Source organism: Peromyscus maniculatus, chromosome 1 (assembly GCF_049852395.1).
Source record: "Peromyscus maniculatus bairdii isolate BWxNUB_F1_BW_parent chromosome 1, HU_Pman_BW_mat_3.1, whole genome shotgun sequence".
NCBI classification, from domain to species: Eukaryota; Metazoa; Chordata; class Mammalia; order Rodentia; family Cricetidae; genus Peromyscus; species Peromyscus maniculatus.
The window spans coordinates 61,753,600-61,776,450 of NC_134852.1; the positions used below are offsets into that span (position 1 = coordinate 61,753,600).

The 22,851-nt window shown below is 39.6% G+C and overlaps 1 protein-coding gene and 1 pseudogene across 3 annotated transcripts in view; both read left to right on the forward strand.

The window, feature by feature from the left end:
• The first annotated feature begins 7,040 nt into the window (after positions 1-7,040).
• On the forward strand, positions 7,041-8,623 carry LOC102911349 (small ribosomal subunit protein uS3-like; annotated as a pseudogene).
• Positions 7,605-22,851, forward strand: part of LOC102908834 (mas-related G-protein coupled receptor member A) — a 45,137-nt gene continuing 29,890 nt past the window's right edge. For 2 of the 3 annotated variants that reach the window (XM_015986934.3, XM_042269865.2), the window contains exon 1: positions 7,605-7,708. The gene's annotated coding sequence lies outside the window, so the exon portion shown is untranslated. The remainder of the gene's footprint in view (positions 7,709-22,851) is intronic. The other variant, XM_076543541.1, reaches the window with a different exon arrangement.

Here is a 22,851-nt window from a genome sequence, read left to right on the forward strand (position 1 = left end):
ATCCAATCAGCATGAGTGTGGTGGTTTAAATGAAAACAGCCTCCATAAGCTCATATGTTTGGATACTTGGTCTCCAGTTAGTAACTTCTGGGAGAGCATTAGGAGGTGTAGCCTTGCTAGAAGAAGTATGTCACTGAGTGTGGGCTTTGAGGTTTCAAAAGACACAATTTTGAGTTCTCTCTTTCTCCAACTTGTGGATTAGGATGTGACCTCTCAGCTGTTCTACCACCATGCCTTTGCCCTTTCACTGTGGACTTTAACCCTCTGAAACTGTAAGCCCGATTAAATGCTTTATTTTATAAGTTGCCTTGACCATGATGTTTTGTCACAGCAATAAAGAAGTAACTAAGACAATGGACAATTGATTAGAACAAGCATTTTTCAAAAGAAGCACAAATGGTGGTGGAAAAGTGTTCAATACCCATAGCCATCATGGAAATGTACATTACAACTACATTGAGATTTCATCAAGAATGGTCACCATCAAGAAAACCAAAACTATGGCCCCAAGCTGGATCAGGCCTTCTGGATAGGTGAGACAGTTGATTGGCTTGATCTGTTTGGGAGGCATCTAGGCAGTGGGACCAAGTCCTGTGCTTATTGCATGAGTTGGCTGTTTGAAACCTGGGGCTTATGCAGGGACGCTTGGCTCAGTCTGGGAGGAGGGGACTGGACCTGCCTGGACTGAGTCTACCAGGTTGATCTCAGTCCTTGGGGGAGGTTTTGCCCTGGAGGAGATAGGAATGGGGGGGGTGGTCTGGGGGGAAAGGGAGGGGGGAGAACAGGGGAACCTGTGGCTGATATGTAGAACTGAATGATATTGTAAAATAGAATAAAAGGAAAACAAAAAAAAAGAAAGAAAACCAAAACACATAAATGTTGGCAAAGATGTAAAGAAACAGGAACCTTTGTAGCCTTTGGTTAAAAGTTCAAACTAGTGTGGTCACTATGTAAATCAGTAAAACACTTCCTCAAAACCTAAAATAGATCTATCTTAGGGGCCAGCTATAGTATTGCTGAGTGCACACTGGAAGAAATCAATGTCAGGATACAGTAGAGTTCTCTGAAAACTACATGTTGATTGCTTTAATGGTCACTATAGCACATTCATGGAATCAGCCTGGGTTCCATAAAGGAGTGAATGGATAACAGAGATGTGGTGTATGCGTGCATGCGTGTGTGCATGCATGCATGTGTGTACTAGAGTTGCATTAAAGGTTAACTAATGTTTGGGACAAAGGGAAAAAAACTGGTCATGCAAGGACTTTGCCATCAAATGTCAGTTCTGGAAACAGACTGCAAAATAAAAGAAAACTTGCTACAGGCTTACAAATGAGAAAAATAATATCTTGCATTTAAACATTCATTATATTAAGATACCCATTTGTTAAATGCTCAAAAAATTTCTGAACTGATATTTTTCAAGGCAAACATAAAATGTAGGTATAAAAGATTTTTAAAAATAAAGGACTGACTGACATTTTGAGACACTTTTGCATTGTTTCTAGACTTTGTCCCACATGAATTGTACATAAACTTTGTCATTGCTAAGAAGGGAAGATGAAGTTGTCACTCAACATTTATCCATTCTTAATAAATACTATAATCTATTATAAGTGATGAGATGAGGTATTTTAGTATATAACTAGGTATTATGTACATTACAAACTTACCAAGATAAAACTTGAATTATTCATAAAAAAGATAATATTAAATCTAGGTCTCTATGTTCATTGACTCCTTGCATTCAAAATTTCTGACTGAAACAGAAAATATCCTTGTGAGATACATGTACACAAGCACACACACATATTGATATAGCTTTATTCATTAACCCTTAATATATGTTATAAATAGATGCAATGTTATGTCATTAAAATTTTTCTTAGTCTTCATTGTTTTCAGATATGTTGGGGTTCTTAATGAAGATATAAATTGTCTGGGGCCAGCCTACCATCATTTATGCCAAAAGTGAGTCTTGTCTAACAACCACTTCTGAACCACTCTCTGTTTTCTTCCCCTTAATCCTCCATGGTGAGGGAAAAGCATTGGCTAGCTCCACGGTTCTTCAAAGGAGTAAATGCTCCTTATAATTCTAGTAAATGTTGTCTACTGACATGCTTTAGAGTGCAGCTTCTAACAAAGGGCCTGGGCTACAATTTTTTAGATTCGAGGGCATCACCCACACGACACACCAAATGAAGTTTAGAATGAACACCAGATGGAGTTGTACTAAGCACCATTCTCATACTTCTTAGTTGCTCGTTTGGTCATAAATGGATTTACTGCCACTAACTCCTTGACGTCTGTCACTTACACACACCCCAGTGTGGTGTCAGATCAGCCAGAACAGCTGTCATCTCAACAATGAGGAACAGTTAAAACCAAATCATCAGATGCTTCATCTGTGATGTCTTCAAAGAGAGCTTCCTGAGACAAGGAGGGAAGTCACAAAACCCAGAGGGAACTCACCCTGGGCATAGTGGTGTGTGTGTGCTATCTAAAGCAGGGGAACTCTGAGTTTGAGGCCAGCCTGAGCTACATACCAAGACCCAAAACCAACAATAAAAATGGAATCTTTCATGCCTGCCCTTGCAAAGCAATTAGAGCTGAGCGATAAGGAGAAATCTTTCTTATGCATGGTTATGGTTACCTAGCAATAACTGCATAGCTCCTTAACATTGGCTCTTATTTGTATTCTACTTATGACATTTGTTTCAGACACAAGCATAATTTGAGAATGTTCATACCAAGTCTAAAACATCAGCCCCAATCCCTCAAATTGTAGTTCCAAAAACAAAGTAGGGGCATTGTTACCCACTGGGGAGATGAATTATCTACCCTGCCAAAGACTCTATTGCTGTGGGATGTTCTGAATGTCTTGTGGGAGCCCGTTCTCGGGTTCCTCGTGGCTTTACCCAGCAGGTCCACATAGAGGATGATTAGGACCACGGGCCTGAGTGCAGGTATCTGAGATGGCCTATACTTGGCTGTGCTGGGGGATGGTCTGTATGGAAAATGTGTTGCTCTGATTGGTCAATAAATAAAACCTGATTGGCCATGGCTAGGCAGGAAGTATAGGCAGGACTAACAGAGAGGGGAAATAAAAGAACAAGAAGGCAGAAGGACTGACTGCCAGCCACTGCCAGGACAAGCAGCATGTGAAAATGCTGGTAAGCCACATGCCACGTGGCAGGGTATAGATTTGTGGTAATGGATTAATTTAAGCTATAAGAACAGTTAGCAAGAAGCCTGCCACGGCCATACAATTTGAAGCAATATAAATCCCTGTGCTTACTTGGTTGGGTCTGAGCGGTTGTGGGACTGGCGGGTGACAAAGATTTGTCCTGACTGTGGGCAAGGCAGGAAAACTCTAGCTACACTCTATTCTTCACAGTATGTTCTAAAAATTGTTTATATCTAGCAATAAGTTAAGATAATTCATAAGATTGTCTCTAGTGTAATGAAGAGAGAGGGTTTCTTCAGTTTTGATCTTTTCCTGCCTCAACAAAGCTTTCCTGAGATTCCTACTCTTTATGCTTTTTTAAATTTTTTTTATTTATTTTACATACTAACCACAATTCCCCCTCCCTCCTCTCTTCCTGTTCCCTCCCCACACCTCCTGCCGAGCCCCCCCATCCACTCCTCCTCCATTGAGAAAGGGGCAGGCCTCCCGTGGGAGTCAACAAGGCATGGCACATCAAGTTGAGGTGGGACCAAGCTCCTCCCTCTGCATCAAGGCTGGGTAACAGTACCAGTTTGTTTGTGCATATAGTGTGTTCCAATGTGCAAAACTACATGGTAGAGAATTCCCTTGCTGGTAAGAAGTGATGCTAACAATCAACAAGAGTCATGGCAGCAGGATGCCATCTTCCAAATGAAACTGATCTTATGATTGAAGATTTGTTGCTAACCATGGGGAGTGACAGGATAGATAAGGATACTGTTCCATTCCATGCTCTGGGAAGACTTTTGTACTTTACTATGGGAAGGAATCTGCACTCCCATGCTGTCTTAGGGTTTGTCTATTGCTTAGCCAAAAAACATAACCAAAAAGAAGGCTTTGTTTGGCTTACACTCCCACAGCACTGTTCATGACCAAAAGAAGTCAGGACAGGAACACAAACAGGGCAGGAACCTGGAGGCAGGAGCTGATGCACAGGCCATAGAAGAGTGCTGCTTACTGACTTGCTTCCCTTTGCTTGCTCGGTCTGCTTTCTTATAGAACCCAAGACCACCAGCCCAGAGACAGCACCACCCACCATGGGCTGGGCCCTCTCCCATTGATCGCTCATTGAGAAAATGCCGTACAGCTGGATCTCACGGGGCATTTCCTCAGCTGAGGCTCCTTCATCTCTGACAACTCTAGCCTGTGTCAGATTGACACAAAACCAGCCAGTACACATGTTATTGATATCTTAAAGTGTATGTACTTTTGATGGCCTGTTTCTTCTTAGTTAACTCTAGCCCAGGTATCGCCTGGAGGAGCACAGGGTGATACTGGCAGACAATAACTAGACTCAGTATTCCAAGGAGTTGCTAAGCCCAAATGTCCAGAGAAGAAGTGAAGAGTGTAATGGACAATAATGAAAGAACACACATTTTACAAGTTTTAAGAATGTGGCTGACTAGCTCACCAGAGGGGCAAGACTGAACTCCACAATGATTAACTATCTTTATCTCTATCCCTATAAATCCCACTACACGAAAGACAATGTAAAAAGCTTACTTTCTAGTATGTTAACCCATTGCCTTCTCAGATTGCCAGCTCTCTAATATAACACAACTTAAAGATTTAATTTCTCTCTTCCCACAGTGTTAGTGTTCATGGGTACCATGAATTCTGATATTCTGGTAATAATTCCAAATAAATCATGGTCCCAATATACAAAGTGACCCTACATCACCAGGAGGCAAAACTGTAAAGAGTTCAATACCAGCCTTAGTTACATGGTGAGTTTGAAACCAGTTTGAGATACAACAGACATTGTATTTTTTAAAAGGAGGATGGAGAACACCAAATTCATAAAATTAGAAATGAGGAGGATGTCTTGGTCACTGTTCTGTTGTGTGATGCAATGACCAATGCAACTGTCATGAAAGAAAGCATTTAACTGGGGGTTTGCCTACAGTTTCAGAGATCTAGTCCGTTATCATCATGGCAGCATGTACTGCACAGGGGAAGTAGCTGAGAGCTACATCCTGATCCACTGGCTTAGACAGAAAGACACTTTTAGAAACCTCAAAGCCCACCCCTAATGACACATGTCCTCCAGCCTCCTGATATTTTTCAAATAGTGTTACTCCCTGATGACTGAGCATTCAAATACACAAGGCCATAGAGGCCATTTTTGCCCAAGTCACCTCAGTGGGAGACATGGCAATTAACACCAGTGAAATTCAGATTTTTACAGAATGCTTTAAAAACCCATATCCTGAGAAATTTGAAAAATCTAGAAGAAATTATTATTTCTAGACATATATGACCTACCAAAATTAAACCAAGAAGACATAATCAACTTAATTAGCCCTTTAACAAGCAACAAGACTGAAGCAATAATAAAAGTTTCCCAATTAAGAGAGATGGTGCCGGCCAGTGGTGGCGCACGCCTTTAATCCCAGCACTCGGGAGGCAGAGCCAGGCAGATCTCTGTGAGTTCGAGGCCAGCCTGGGCTACCAAGTGAGTTCCAGGAAAGGCTCAAAGCTACACAGAGAAACCCTGTCTCAAATGCCCCCCTCCCCCCACAAAAAAGAGGCTAGGTCAAAGGAATTCAGTGCTAATTTTTCCCAGTCCCTTAAAAAATTAACACCAATACTTCTCAAACTACTCAAAATGGGGAGAAAAATGGACAAACTCATTTTATGAAGTTAGTTTTATACCAAAGCCAGACAAGGACACAACAAATTAATTTATAGGACAATCTCACTGGCAAACATAGATGCAAACAATTCTCAATAAAATATTTGCAAACCAACTTCAACTAAACATCAAAAGTTCATTCACTATGACCAAGTAGACTTCTTTCAAGGAATGCAAGGATGATTGAACACATACAAATCAAATATATATATATATATCACATTAATCAGCTCAAGGCCAGAAATCACATAATTAACCTAATAAATGTAGAAACTGATAATGTCCAAGACCCTTTCATTTTAAAGTACATGAAGAAACTAGTAATAGAAGGAATATATCACAACACAATAAAATCTATGTATACCAAAATTATAATCAAATTTTATACTAAATGAAGAAAACTCAAAAGCTTTCCATTAAATCAGGAATAAGACAAGGGTGTCTACTTTCTCCCGTCTTATTCAACCTGACTATATTGAAATCTTAGCTGGAGAAATAAGGCAAGAGGAATAAAGTGGTTACAAATAAGGAAGGAAAAAGTTAAAGTATTCCTACTTGTAGATATGTCTGATGTATAAGAGACACAAAAGACTAGACACTTCTTAGAACTGATAAACATTTTCAGCCAAGTGTCAAGATACAGAGTCGACATACAAAAAAATACTAATTTTCTGTGTATCTAAAAGGAACATGCTGAGAAAGAAACTGGAAATATTAAAACACTTAAAGAAATTGAAAAAAACACTGTAAGATGGAATGACCATCCATGGGACAGGCAGAATTAATATTGTGACTGGTCTATATTACCAAAAATTATATACAAGTTCAAAGCACTATCCATCAAAATTCAATTCATGTAGAAAAACCAACCCTAAAATTCCTATAGAAGCATAAAAGACTTTGGCTACTCAAAGAAATCCTGAGCAAAATCAATAATGTTGGAGACAGCAGAATACCTGATTTCAATCATTCAACTTCGTCACAGCAGCAAAAACAGTGTAGTGCTGACACGAAGTCAGCCATATAGGTCAGACAGATCTTCCACAAGAAAGCTCACAACCAGACAGCCCCAGGATTGTTTACAAAGATGCCAAAAACCTACACTAAAGGGAAACACAGGATGTACCCACTTCTGCCTGTAAGCCACTTCCTTTCCTTCCAGAGAAGCGCTGCGGCAAGATGGAGGTGCAGACTTCCAAGAAAAGGAAGTTTGTGGCTGGTGCATCTCCAGAGCTGAACAGAATGAGTTTCCCACTCGGGGGAGCTGGCTGAAGATGGCTACTCCGGAGTCGAAGTCCAAGTTACACCAGCCAGAACGGAAATCATTATCTCAGCCACCAAAACACAGAGTGTTCTTGGTGAGAAGGGTCGTCTGGTCAGAGAGCTGACTGCAGTAGTCCAGAAGAGGTTCGGCTTCCCTATGAGCAGCGTAGAGCTTTATAAAGAAAAGGTGGCCACAAGAGGTCTCTGTGCCATTGCCTGTGGTGATATTGTGTTCCACAAAATATTGTGCACCCTAATAAACTTATCTGGGGTCAGAGAACAGAACAGTCACTAGATACAGAGGCCAGAAAATGGTGGCACACACACCTTTAATCCTATCGCTTGGGAGACATTCGCATCTCTGTGAGTTCAAGGCCACATTGGAAACAGCCAGGAATGGTGACTCACGCCTTTAATCCCAGGAAGTGATGGCAGAAAGCAGAAGGGTATATAAGTCGTGAAAACCAGGAACTAGGCTGGTTAAGCTTTTAGGCTTTTGAGTAGCAGTTCAGCTGAGAACCATTTGGATGAGGATTCAGAGGCCTCCAGTCTGAGGAAACAGGATCAGCGGAGGAATTAGCAAGGTGAGGTGACTGTGGCTTATTCTGCTTCTCTGATCTTCCAGTGGTCACCCCAATACCAGGCCCTGGGTTTGTTTTTATTAATAAGACCATTTAAGATTCGTGCTACAATTGCCCAAGTAGAGTCTCTATGCTACAAACTCCTAGGAGGGCTTGCTCTGTGAAGGGCCTGCTATGGTGTGCTTCAGTTCACTGTGGAGAGTGAGAGAGGCCAAGGGCTGCGAGATTGTGGTATCTGGAAAGCTCTGAGGACAGAGGGCCAAGTCCATGAAGTTTGCAGATGGTCTGATGGTCCACAGTGGAGACCCTGTTAACTACTATGCTGATACTGCCATGGGCCATGAACTCCTCAGACAGGGTATGATGGATATCAAAGTGAGGATCATGCTGCCCTCGGACCCAAGTGGTAAGACTGACCCTAAGAAGACTCTGCCTGATCATGTGAGCATTGTGGACCCTAAACATGAAATCTTGCCCACCGCCCCCATCTCAGAACAGAAGGGTGAGAAGCCAGAGCCACCTGCCATGCGCCATCCAGTGACTGCAGCATAAGAGGATTTTGGCAGACACATCTAGAGGCCTGACTGGATTTCGTCCAGTGTTGAACTGACTCAGTTATGTTGGCCTATGGAGCACAGTTTATCCTGTTGGTTTAAGCTGGAGGGCTTGAGCAGAGCTGACCAGAGAAGTCTTGGGCCTGTGAAGGCTGGTCGCTACAGGGCAGCATCTTGACCCTGTGTTGAACAGATCAGGGTTAGAAGAGCAATTTGGTTTTGGTGCTCAGGATGCAACCTAGGTCCTTGCATAGTAAGTGTACATTCTGTTATTGAGCTATGTCCCCAGCCTGGAGAGGTGTGTGTGTGTGTGTGTGTGTGTGTGTGTGTGTGTGTGTGTGTGTGTGTGTGTGTGTGTGTGTGTGTGTGTTTCTTTACTTTGGTGGGCCAGCAAGATGGCTCAGTGGCCAAAGATGCTTGCTCTGAAAGCCTGTGCACTGTGGTATGCACTCACCCTGCACATAGAAAGTAAATTGGCCTCTGTGTTTTGCAATGCTGTGCTAAGTTTTATTCTCAGCATCCCTACAGTAAAAAAGGAACTTTCTGATGTCATTTGAGCTTAAAGCTTAGAAATCCGAAATGTAAAGTTGTTAGAATCCACATTTCTAAGTCCTATACTTAGCCATTATGTTTTGAAATATAAGAAAAAAATCAGAAATTATATGACACTTATTTGATAAAATGTCTTGAAAGCATTTGCTATTGATGTGTATTTTGTGGGTAATTAAGTTAGATTGGAAATTTTTATGCTAAAAAATACCATTTTTATTTAGAGGTTTTATATATATACATATATATGTCAAAATTATGAGCTGAAAATGTGAAATAGTCAATCAATCAGTTATGTTGTCTTCATGATGCCAAACAGCAGCCTTCATTGATATTTATTCCCAAGATAATGAATCAACCAACTCTCCAGAACTATGGCAGGTCTTTATAAAGAACATCAAGGATCATGTCATAGCTAAGTTTAAAGCTCCTTCTATGGTGGCTTACAATATACTCATCTTGATATAATAGACTTTAGAGGAGCCAGACATGATTTGATTTTCTGACGATCTTTTCTCCCACATTGCTTTGCCCTAGTCGTGGTGTATCAGGTAATTTTATATTCCCTTTCACTTTAGGGACCCTTATGTGATGGCTTAATGTGGTATTGCCCTTTGATGGAATTTTACCAACATTTATTGCTATGCCCAGTGGCCTTTAAAATGAGACAATTTGCTTCTCACTGTTTAAATCATAGTGTATGTGAAATACAAAATCAATGAATAGGGACCAATAATTTCCACTCCGGACTGAAGCATTTCACTTGTCTGACTTCCTCAAATTCCATCTGTTACCTCTTCTCAATCTCCTTATATACTTCCTCCCCACCCCTTTTTAAAAAATTATTTTCATATGGTATATTTTGATCATATTCTTTTCCCTCCTAAAGTCCTCCCAGATCCTCCTTATCTCCCTATATGCACCCAAATTCAAGTTCTCTCTCTCTCTCTCTCTCTCTCTCTCTCTCTCTCTCTCTCTCTCTCTCTCTCTCTCTCCCTCAATTAAAACAAAACAAAATTAAAAGAAAAGTCAAAATAAACAACCACTGGAACCAAGAAACTATTTGCATTTGATGCCTGTTGGTAATGAGAAAATCAGTTTTCTCTAATGGATTATCACTGGACATTTCAATCACACTCCATGCTAGGCCCCATGCCCAGTAGTTGGCCAACACAGAACAGAAACCATGTTATTTATTGTTGTTTGCTTGCTTGCTTTATTTTTTATGTTATTCTTTGTTTATTTTTGCAGGTTTGTTTCTTAATTTTGGCATTTTTAATCTAATTTTTTTTGTTCCTCCTCAATCTTTAAATCTTTATACAGTAATATCTCCTGAGCCTTATCTTTGAATATATGCACTCAACATTACTTCCCTTGAACCATACCTAGCTCAGGATGTGATAAACAAAATTCTGTATCCTTATGATTGCAATATTAATCTCTCTAAAACATTCCTCTCCCTAACCACTGTATCAGTTGTCTACCTCATTACTTAGAAGAATGCTAGCTATCTTAAAAGTTAATTTATTGTCAACCCAATCCTCTACTTGTTTACTGTCCACTAAATTAGTATTTTTTATAAATCTTAGTCAGTAGCATTTCCATTCTGCAAGGAGCTCAATTAAAATTTAAATTAGTGATTTAGTTAGTAAATGAAAACATAGATGTAGATGATGCCAATCACATGACACAATTATAGAGGTGGTGACATCTTCCAAATCTCTTGTACTCTATAATGTACATTATTGAAATATATATAAGATATTACCACATTTTTCTCCATAAACCCATTTCCTGGTGATAAAGTCATAATTGTCCATAACCTATAATCATTAAGCAGCCTTTTATCTGGTTTCTGCATTACATTTTTCTACCACTAAATGTTCAATTCAGCAGTCACAGTGATTCTTTTAAAACAGAAAATTCAACTCTATCCCTCTGCTCAGTTCTTTTGATGGCTCTATTATAATGAATCATAGAGGTCAATATAACTCCTCATCAGATGCTACTAATAAACAATCTAGTATTGTGCAGCTGGAGCTCTTAGTCAATCGCTCTAACACTTCCTCACTTAAGCTAGTGCTCAGGACTCAACACAATCATCTCAGTGTTTCAAAGATTGAGCCACATGTTATTTCATCATAGTTGCAGTAATTTCAGTAATTTGAATCCAAAGCCTGTTGTCTGCTCTGGAAGTGGTAGGACATGGGAGAAATGGAGCTTGTAGCCCAAAGTTTTCCTGTGTCCCACAGCCCCTTGGTTCCACGTAAACATATAGAGGCTTATATTAATCACAAACTATTTGGTTTATGGCTCAGGTTTATTGCTAACTAGCTCTTTTCTCTTAAATTAACCTATTTCTATTAATCTATGTATCACCACATGTCTCATGGCTTTATCTGTGTTTCATTACATCTTGCGCGCCCCCTCCCTCCCTCGCCCCCCCCCCCCCACCGCAGCTGCAGAGTCTTTTCTGACTCTGTCTTTCTTCTCCCTGTATCTTTGTTTGGATTTCTCACCTGGCTCTAATCTGTCTTGGCATAGGCCAAAGCAGCTCCTTTATTAACCAATGGTAGCAACACATATTCACAGCATATGGAAAGACCATCCCACAGCAGGAGCTGATTAACAAGGAAGGCTAAAGCCTCTTTCAATAGTTTACATTAATCAGAGCATCAGACTATTTATATTCTGAGGGTTAAGGGGAGTCACATGAGTAAAATGGGCATAGATTGGAAATTCAAACAAAAAAATTAACAAACTATACTGTGAAAACTGGATGTCTACACATGAAATAATGAGGCTAAAGCTCACTCTTTTTCCATACAAAAGTCAACTTAAAATGAATCAGAGACTTTCAAGTAGGACTTGAAACTACTAGAGGAAAACATTTTAAGTTGTAGACATAGGAACAGAATTTCTAAACAAGACATTAATACCTCAGAAAATAATAGTAGGGGAGGATTACATGAAGTTAGAAGGCCTCTGCACAGCAAAGGAAATGACTGAGTAAAGAGGCAGGCTATAAAGTAAGAGAAAGTCTCTGCTAACTGTACATCTGATTGAGGATTAGTATTGAAAATACATAAAGAAACGAAAAAAACTAAACAACAAAAAATCCAACAACCCAATCAATTAATGAGCCAATGAATTGAAGAGACAGTTCTCAAATGATGAAGTACAGGGGTCAATAAACATTTGAAAAATGTTCAATGTTCTTAGCCATCAGGGTAATGCAAATTATAACCACATGAGATTCTGTCTTAGTCCAGTTAACTGAGAAGCCAAAGCAACAAATGCTGACCAAAGTGTAGAGTAAAGGGAACCTTTATCAACTGCTGGGAGGAATGTAAATTTGATCAGCCACTATGGAAATCAGCATGCAGCTTCCTCAAAAAAAAAAAAAAGAAAGAAAGAAAGAAAGAAAGAAAGAAAGAAAACTATCATGTAACCCAGCTGTAAAACTTCTTTTACACATTCAAAGGACTCTGAGTCAGCAGAACACAGAAATACCTGCATACCCTATGTATTGCAACAGTATTCACATTAGCCAGACTGGTGTCCATTAACAGATGAATAGATAAAGAAAACATAGTGTAGATACATAATGCAGTTTTATTCAGCCATAAGGAAAAGTGAAATTGTGTCCTTTTCAGGAAAAAGTATGTGACTGAAGGTCATCATATTAAGCCAAGTGATCCAGATACAGAAAGACAAATATTGCATGATTTCTCTTATGCTTAAGTACTGGAATTCTATAACTAACACACACACACACACACACACACACACACACACACACACACACACACGCAGCATAAAAGCAGAAGGGAGACTGCAGGAAGGAAAGAGGTTGCTAAGAAGGGGGAAGGAGAAGTCAGGGGAAGCATTGACTGCGGTGAGTGTGGTCAACTTTCATGATATAATTGAAAGAAACTGTCTTTATGAGACCCAGCACAATGAGTTTATATCAATGTAAAGTCCTTTGAAAAAGAACATGACTAACTTAATCTCAGCATGGTAAATGCAATTGTTCTATAATTGCCTTGAAATGCCACTGCTTTTTATAGTGGTAAAAATTCATAAACTGTACAATGCTTTCTGTTGGTGAAACCAGAGAAATGGGCATTCTCATGTGAATCATCACTAGAAAGAGGGCCATGACCTCTGTAAATCACAAATTGGCAATATCTAAATGGGCGTTAATACATGCTAAGCTTTTGACTCACAATCCTAACTTCTGGGCATCTATCCCAGAGACACAGCTATACAAGCAGATAGTCAATGCTCACAGTGCCACTCATGTGACATTATTTATCATGGGAAAATAGCATAAATTAATTATATAAAATACTAGTCAGGCTTTAAAATGAAGAGAAGGAAGATTGGAGGGAGGAGGAGAAAGCTGTACACTACACATTCTAAAACCCAAACTAAATGAAGCAAAATAAGATAAAATAAGTGAAGTCACAGCACAGTATCTCAATACGGGATAATTTATATAAGATAAGAAAATTATTCCCCAGGACTTCATAAGCCATGTCAGCCAGGAAGGCAGGTTGGCCAGCTGAAGATCTTCATCTCCTGTGAATCAAACAGACATTCCACTCCAACCTTCCTTCTCCCACTCATTGCTTTATCTCAGCCCCTAACTCCAGCATGCATTTCCTGGGAACCCTCAGGCCACTCTGGCCAAGGATGTAAGTAGGCTAACTACAGATCTTCGCTTTCCCTCCTCTCTTCCCCAGCTCTGTAGCAGACTGCTTCTTGTGGCTTCTCCTTACTCTCTACCCATTCCTAACACCGTGCTTTACTTCCTCTTGTGGACCCACCCAGCCTCTCTCTCTCCTATACCATTCCCATTCCTAAGTGTCAGCTCCTAATACTCCAAAACACACTTTATCCAGAACCCCTAGTGGCCACACCTAAGAGGATCCCAGAAGAATTTCCTACCAGGAAACACACAGCTGCCACACCCTTCTAAGAACCAGAGAGGGGAACAGAAGTCAAAGAAAAAAATATACCCACTGAACAAATACAAGACCACACAGATATCAGCACCTAGATGCCTTTAAAAAATACATTTAAAAAATACAGCCAATAACAACTAAGACAACATGTCACAAGTAAAGCTCAGAAACCCTACCACAGTAGGTGCTAAGAATTGGAGCATAAGTGAAACACAAGACAAAGACCTTAAAATAGCCTTTATGGATAGGAAAGAGGCCCTTAACAGGAAATGAATAAACCTCTTGAGGAAATCTGTGAAACCTCCAGATTGTGGAGGAGATACACAAAACAGTTCAAGACCTGAAAGTGGAAACAGAATCAATAAAGAAAACTCAAACTGAGAGAAATCCAGAAATGAAAATTTTAGGAATTTAAACAGGAGCCTCAAAGACAAGTTTCACCAACAGGATACGAGAGATGGATGACAGAATCTCAGGCATTGAAGACACAGTAAAAGAAATGGATACCCAGACAAAGAAAATGTTAAATTGAAAAATTCCTGGCACAAAACATCCAGGAAATCTAGGATACTATGAAAAGATCAAATCTAAGAATAATAGGAATAGAGGAAGAAGAAACTCAGGTCAAACACACAGAAAATATTTTCAACAAAATCAAGGAAGAAAATTTCCTTAACCTAGAGAAAGACATGCCTATAAGTGTACAAAAAACATACAGAATACCAAATAGATTGGACCAGAAAAGAAAGTCCTCTCAGCACATATCAATAATATACATGCGCGCACACACACACACACACACACACACACACATATATATATATATATATATATATATATATATATATATATATATATATATATATATATATATATACACAGACCTATTAGAATAATACCTGACTTCTCAGTGGAGACCCTAAAAGTCAAAAGGACTGGTATCAATATTTTCTACAACTCTAAGAGACCAAAGATACCAGCCAGGACTGCTATAACCAGCAAAACTTTCAATAACAAAAGATGTAGAAAATGAAACATTCCATGATAAAACCAAATTTAAGCAATATCTATCTACAACTCCAGCCCTACAAACAGTGCTAGAAGGAAAGCTTCAATTTAAACAGATTAGTCACACCCAAGAAAACACATACCCATCAAAATTCCAAGACAGCTCTTCACAGATCTTGAGAGGACAAAATTCTCAGCTTCATAGGGAAACACACACACACACACACACACACACACACACACACACACACACACACACACACACAAAGGATAGCTAAAACAATTCTGAACCATAGAAGAATTGCTGGAGGTATCACGATTTCTGATTTCAAGCTGTACAATAAAGCTATAGTAATGAAGACAGCATGGTATTGGCATAAAAACAAACACATCATCCCTTACTCCCATCCATTGTAGCCCCAGAAGGCAAGACTCCTGCAGGCAGGCCTGACCACCACCACCCCACCATCAGACCCTGCAATCTACAAGCCCCACTCCATCCCAAAAGCCCACCTATCCCCCAAGATAGTAGCTGCTCCCTGAGACACAGACTCAGCCAGCTCCTATTGGACCAAGAGGTAAGTCACTGTTGCACAGCCAGTCACCCCAATCTCTAGGCCTTAGTCCCAGAGGCACAACCAGTGCTCCCATACCCCCCCCCATTGCAGCCCCAGTTGCAGGCCAGCAGGCAAGAATCCTGCAGGCAGGCCTGACTACCACTCCCACTCACCCCCATTGAAACCTGTGACCTACAAGCTCCATTCCATTATCCCCCAAACCCACCCATCCCCGGAGACTGCAGCTGCTTCTTGAGACACAGACTCCACCAGCTTCTATTGGACCAAGAGCTCCTATTAAAATAAGAGCTCCCTGAGATACAAACACTCTCTGTGCAGATTAGACCAAAAGAGGACTCTTTAGACACAGCACTGATTAGAGGAAGTGATGGGTAGACACCAGTGCAGGAATACATTCAACAACATAAAGAGCAATATGGCATAACCAGAACCTAGCAGTTCTACTAAAACAAGACCTGAACATCCCAACGTAGAAGAAGCAGAACAAAGTGACCTTAAAAATGACTTTATGAAGATGATAGAGGTCTTTAAAGAGGAAATGAAAAATTCCCTTAAAGAAATCAAGGAAAAGACAAACAAAAAATTGGAAGAAATCAATGAATCCCTTAAAGAAAGTCAAGAAAACCAAGAAAAGCAATCAAACAGGTGAAGGAGACAGTTCAAGACTTGAAAATTGAAATAGAAGCAATAAAAAAGACACAAACTGAGGGAATTCTGGAAATGGAAAATCTGAGTAAACAAAGATGAACTACAGATACAAGCATAACCAACAGAATGCAAGCAATGGAAGAGAGAATCTCTGATGTTGAAGATACAATAGAGGAAATAGATTCATCAGTCAAAGAAAACACTAAAGCCAAAAAAAGTCATAACACAAAATGTCCAAGAACTCTGGGACACCATGAAAAGACTAAATCTAAGAATAATAGGAATAGAAGAACAATACCAGCTCAAAGGCACAGAAAATATATTCAACAAAATCATAGAAGAAAACATTCCCAAAATAAAGAAGGAAATGCCCATGAAGATATAAAAAGCTTACAGAACACCAAATAGACTAGACCCTCAAAAAAGTCCCCTTGCCATGTAATCTTCAAACCACTAAACATACAGAATAAAGAAAGCATATTAAGAGCTGCAAAGGGAAAAGGCCAAGTAACTTATAAAGGCAGACCCATCAGAATAACACTCAACTTCTCAATGGAGACTCCGAAAGCCAGAGGGTCCTGGACAGATGTTATGCAGACACTAAGAGACCACAGATGCCAGCCCAGACTATTATACCCAGCAAAACTCTTTTTTTTTTTTTTTTTTTTTTTTTGGTTTTCCGAGACAGGGTTTCTCTTGTGTAGCTTTGCGCCTTTCCTGGATCTCACTTGGTAGCCCAGGCTGGCCTCGAACTCACAGAGATCCGCCTGCCTCTGCCTCCCGAGTGCTGGGATTAAAGGCGTGCGCCACCACCACCCGGCCCCAGCAAAACTCTTAATCACCATAGACAGAGTAAACAAGATATTCCATGACAAAACCAGATTTAAATATTATCTATCCACAAATCCAGCCCTACAGAAAGCACTAGAAAGAAAATTCCAACCTAAGGAAGTTAGATGCACCCACAAAAGCACAGGCAATAGATCATCCCATACCAACAAATCCCAAAGAAGGGAAAAACACATGCACACAACTGTAGCTGTACGTCTCTTGGGTCCCACCCAGCCCCCCACAGTCCAGACAAATCTCTCTCACGTGCAGTCCCTCAGCCACTAGGACCCAAGCAAACACACAGAGGCTTATAATATTTACAAACTACATGGCCTATGGTAGGCCTCTTGCTAGCTAGCTCTTATATCTTAAATTAACCCATTTCTATTAATCTGTGTTTTACCACATGTTCCATGGTGTTATTGGTCTACTGGCAAGTTGCTCCTCGGGGTAGCAGGCTGGCATCTCTCCAGACTCTGCCTTTCCCTTTCCTGTCTCTCTCTTTGGGTTTCCTGCCTGCCTGTGCTGCCTTGCCACAGGCCAAAGCAGCTTATTCATTAGCCATTGAGAACAACATATATTCACAGCATGCATGCAGAAAGACATCCCCCAGCACACAACTACCAAAAATTAACAGAAATTAAACAATCACTGGTTATTAATATCCTTTAATATCAATGTACTCAATTTACCTACAACAAGACACAGACTAACAGAATGGATACAAAAGCAGGATTCATCCATCTGCTACATAGAAGAAACACACATCAGCTTCAAAGACAGACACTACCTCAGAGTAAAGGGTTGGGAAAAGACTTTTCAATCAAATGGACTTAAGAGGCAAGCTGGTGTAGCTATCCTAATATCTAGCAAAATAGATTTCAAACTAAAATTAATGTAAAGAGATTGAGAAGGATATTACATATTCATCAAAGGAAAAATCCATCAAGATGAAGTCTCAATCCTGAACATTTATGCCTCAAATACAAGGGCACCCACGTATAAAAAAGAAACATTACTAAAGCTTAAATCACACATCAACCCCACACACTAATAGTGGGAGACTTCAGCACCCCACTCTCACCAATGGACAGGTCTGCCAAACTGAAACTTAACAGAGAAATAAGGAAACTAACAGATGTTATAACTCAAATGGACCTAATAGACATCTATAGAATATTCCACCCAAACACAAAAGAATCTATTTTCTTCTCAAAACCCAATAGAACCTTCTCTAAAATCAACCACATGCTCAATCACAAAGAAAATATCAAAAGATACAAAAAATTGGAACAACCTCCTGTATTTTATCATACCACAGGGCTTAAACTTAGAATTCAACAACAAAAATTACAGAAGGCCTACAAACTCATGGAAACTGAATAATGCTCAACTGACTCACCACTGGGTCAAGGAAGAAATAAAGAAATTAAAAACTTTTTAGAGTTCAATGAAAATGAATATACAACATACCCACACTTATGGGGCACTATGAAAGCAGTACTAATAGGAAAGTTCACAGCTCTCAAGCCCACATAAAGAAGTTGGAGAAGCACTAGTGACTTAACAGCACACCTAAAAGCTCTAGAACAAAAAGATGCAAACTCACCCAGGAGGAGTAGATGCCAGGAAATAACCAAGTTTAGGGCTGAAATCAATAAAATAGAAACAAAGAGAACAGTACAAAAAGAATCAATGAAACAAAGCTTGATTCTTTGAGAAAATCAACAAGATAGACAAACCCTTATCTGAACTAACCAAAAGGCAGAGAGAATATCCAAATTAACAAAATCAGAAATGAAAAGAGAGACATAACAACAGGCAATGAAGAAATCAGAGAATCATAAAGTCATACTTCAAAAACCTGTTCTCCACAAAATTGGAAAATCTAAAACAAATGAACAATTTTCTGGATAGGTATCACATACCAAAATTAAATCAAGACCAGATAAACAGTTTAAATGGACCTATAACCCCTAAGGAAATATAAACAGTCATTAAAAGTCTCCCAATCAAAAAATAAAAATAAAAAAAATTAAAAAAAAAAGCCCAGGGCCAGATAGTTTCAACACAGAGTTCTACCAGAATTTCAAAGAAGGGCTAATACCAATGCTACTCAAATTGTTCCACGCAATAGAAACAGAAGGAACATTGTCAAATTCTTTCTATGAGGCTATATTTACCCTGATACCCAAACCACACAAAGATGCAACAAAGAAAGAATTACAGACCAATCTCCTTCACGAACATTGATGCAAAAATACTCAATAAAGTACTGGCAAACCGAATCCAAAAACACATTGATAAAATCATCCACCATGATCAGGTAAGCTTCATTCCAGAGATGTAGGGATTGTTCAACATATGAAAATCTATCACTGTAATCCATCTTATAAACAAACTGAAAGAAAAAAACCACATGATCATCTCATTAGATACTGAAAAAGCCTTTGACAACATTCAACACCCCTTCATTATAAAGGTCTAGGAGAGATCGGGAATATAAGGACAAGAGAATTACAAATTGTACAATTTTGAGGAGAAAATAAATACTAGGAAGTGTAATGGAGTCCAGTATGTAAAGAGATAAAAAGTTTAAAGAAAATCATGGTGCTAAATGGAATTGTAACCTGGTTATCATTGACGTAACAGCTAATTCCCACATGTAACTAAGTATATACTATATTGTCTTTCCCACTTGATCCTCCTTTCCCAGCACCAGTGTCCATCCATAATTATCTATTCTACTTCCCCCTAAAGAGAGCTATCTGTCTCCTCTATCTCTTACTCCATACCTAACCTCTATGGTTCTATGGTTTGTAACTTGATTATCATTGACTTAACTGCTAATATATACATGTAAATGAGTATATACCATATTGTCTTTCTGGGTCTGAGTTACCTGACTCAGGAGTATTTTTCTGGGTTACATCAATTTACCTGAGAATTAGATGATTTTATTTTTTAATGGCTGAGTAATAGTCTGTTGTATAAATGTAACACATTTTCTTTACCAATTCATCTGTTTTAGGGATGTGACATCCAGGTTGTTTTCAGCTTCTGTCTATTAATGAACAGAGCAGCAATACATGGTTGACCCAGCATCTCTGTGGTAGAATTAAGCATCCTTTGGGTACATGCTCAAGAGTGGTATAGCTAGATCTTGAGGTAGAGCAATTCCTATCTTCCTGAGGAATTGCCACATTGATTTCTCTAGAGACTGTGTGAGTCTGTACTCCCACAAGTAATGAGCTGTCACTTGTGTTGTTGATCATAGCCATTCTGACAGGTGTAAGATGGAATCTCAAAGTAGTTTTGACTTTCCATTTCCCTGATAGCTAAGAATGTGAATATTTCTTTAAGTGTTTCTCAGCCACTTGAATTTCTTCTGCTTAGATATGTACCCCATTCTTTAACTTGGGTTACATTTTCTTGATCTCTATATTTTTTTGGTTCTTTATACATTTTGGATATTAGCCCTCTATCAGATGTGTAGTTGAAAAAAGTCTTTTCCCATTCTGTAGGCTGTCACTTTACCTAAATGATAGTATTCTTTGCTGTGCAGAAGCTTTTCAGTTTCATGAGGTCTGATTTATTAATTATTGATCTTAAATACCTGTACTATTGGTGTTCTGTTCAGAAAGTCTTCTCCTGTGCTAATGAGTTCCAGGCTACTCCCCACTTTCTCTTCTATCAGATTCAGTGTATCCAGGTTTATATTGAGGTCTTTGATCCATTTGGAGTTGAGTCTTGTGCAGTGTAGTAAGTATGGATCTATTTGCACTCTTCTATTTACAGATATCCAGTTTGACCAGCTCCATTTGGTTAAGATGCTATTTTTTCCAGTTTATGGTTCTAGATTACCAAAACTGAGGTGTCTATAGATGTGTGGACTTATGTTTGGGTTTTCAGTTCAATTCCTTTGATCAATGTGTCTGTTTTTGTGCTGATACCATGCTATTTTTATTACGATAGCTCTGTAGAACAGTTTGAGGTGAGGAATGATGATACCTCCAGCAATTCTTGGATTATTCAGGATTGTTTTAGCTATGCTGGGTTTTTTTTGTGTTTTGATATGAAGCTGAAAATTGTCCTATCAAGATCTGTGAAGAACTGTGTTGGAATTTTGGTGGGTATTGCATTAAATCTGTAGATTGCTTTTGGTAGGATGACCATTTTTACTATATTAATCCTATTAATCCATGAACATGGATATCCTTCCATATCCTGATATCTCATTAAATTTATTTCTTCAATGTCTTATAGTTTTTATCATACAAGTCTTTTACTTGCTTGGTTAGAGTTACCTCAAAATATTTTATATTATTTAAGGCTACTGTGAAGAGTGAGGTTTCCCTCTTTTTTCTCAGTCCATTTGTCCTTTGTATATAGGAGGACTACTGATTTTGTGTTAATTTTGTATTCAGCTACTTTGCTGTGTTTATCAGCTGGAATTTTTAGGGTCACTTATTTATACTATCATATCATCTGTAATAAAGATACTCAGACTGGCCCAGAACAGTCTGCTGCAATGGTGGCCTGACCAACTCAGCTGCTATCTGGGCCCAGATTCAGCATTTCAAGTCAGTCAACCACAACATCTACTCCATCTACAAGCTGCTAGACCTCAAGGAAGAGTTGGTGCTGCAGAACCAGATCTGGGAGCACATCATCACCAATGAAGATAAAAACCTGAAGTGTGGCTGTGATCAGAGAAATCTCAGTGATGGTCTGGGATTTGTGGTACTTCAGAGCCCAAAGCCCTTGAGCAAGAACATGATTCATGGTGATGAGTATTTGCATGTAGAGCTATGTGGGCAAAGTGTGTGTGTGTGTGTGTGTGTGTGTGTGTGTGTGTGTGTGTGTGTGTGTGTGTACACTGAGTGATACACTATGGTTTCCAATGCCAATGCAATGAATGAATTTTCGATGGAGGGTTGAGAAGGATAGAAGGATGAAGTGGTGCTTATGCTGTGGAGAAAAGATGAACCATGTCAAGGTCCAAGGCCTGAGCTGCCAGTGGAGGACATGTTGATGTCCCTGGGCCATGCTGCCACCAGCTGTCCATGGCTATGTTACCACTGAAGGTCATGCAGATGTCCATGGTTTGTACTGATTCCTGAAGCCATATTGATATCCTTGAGTTGGGCTGTTGTTGGTGTCTATGGCCTGTGTTGCCCTGGGACACAGTGTTGATGTATGTGGTCTATACTGCCATCAGAGACCATGCTGAGGGCCACATTAATGTCCATAGTCAGTGCTGCCATCAGGGGCCATGTCTGGGTCTGAGGCTGGGCTGTTGCCAGATACCATGTGGAAATCTATCGTCTGTGCTCCTGATGGCTGTAAAGGATGATGAAGCTTCTTCTGCAGTAGTATCAATGACTTCAGGTTCACAGTTGAGAAAGAGAGACACAGAAGGCTTCTGTGACAACCCCTACCCTTCCCCAAACAAAGTAACAACCTAGACAGGAAGCCATTGAATAAAACTCTTAAAAATTTGATAAGGATGCTGAAGTACAGCTCTCTGCAATAGAGGGCTACTTGCGAGTTGGGAAAGGCTCACTTTTCTTTAAGGTGCTGGCTACCAGGTGTTTGACCATACTTGGACCATACTGACTATATGGACATCACAAATGCATTTACTAATGGCAGAAAATCCCTTCAGTTTTTACGTGGACCACAGAAAGTATAAGTGCTTCCTACATCGGGGCATCCTTCCTGCTAGAGCCTGTAGCATTGGAAGGCAATTTTAAGATATTTAGGCCCCAGTACAAGCCCTTTCTTTTCTTTTCTTTTCCTCCTTTTTTTTTCAGTTTTTAAAGACAGGCTTTCTCTGTGTAGCTTTGTGCCTTTCCTGGAACTCACTATGTAGTCCAGGCTGGCCTCAAACTCACAGAGATCCACCTGCCTCTGCCTCCCGAGTGCTGGGATTAAAGGTGTATGCCACCACTGCCCGGCTACAACAAACTATTCTAAAAGAAAAATTACAAAGACAACAAAGATTT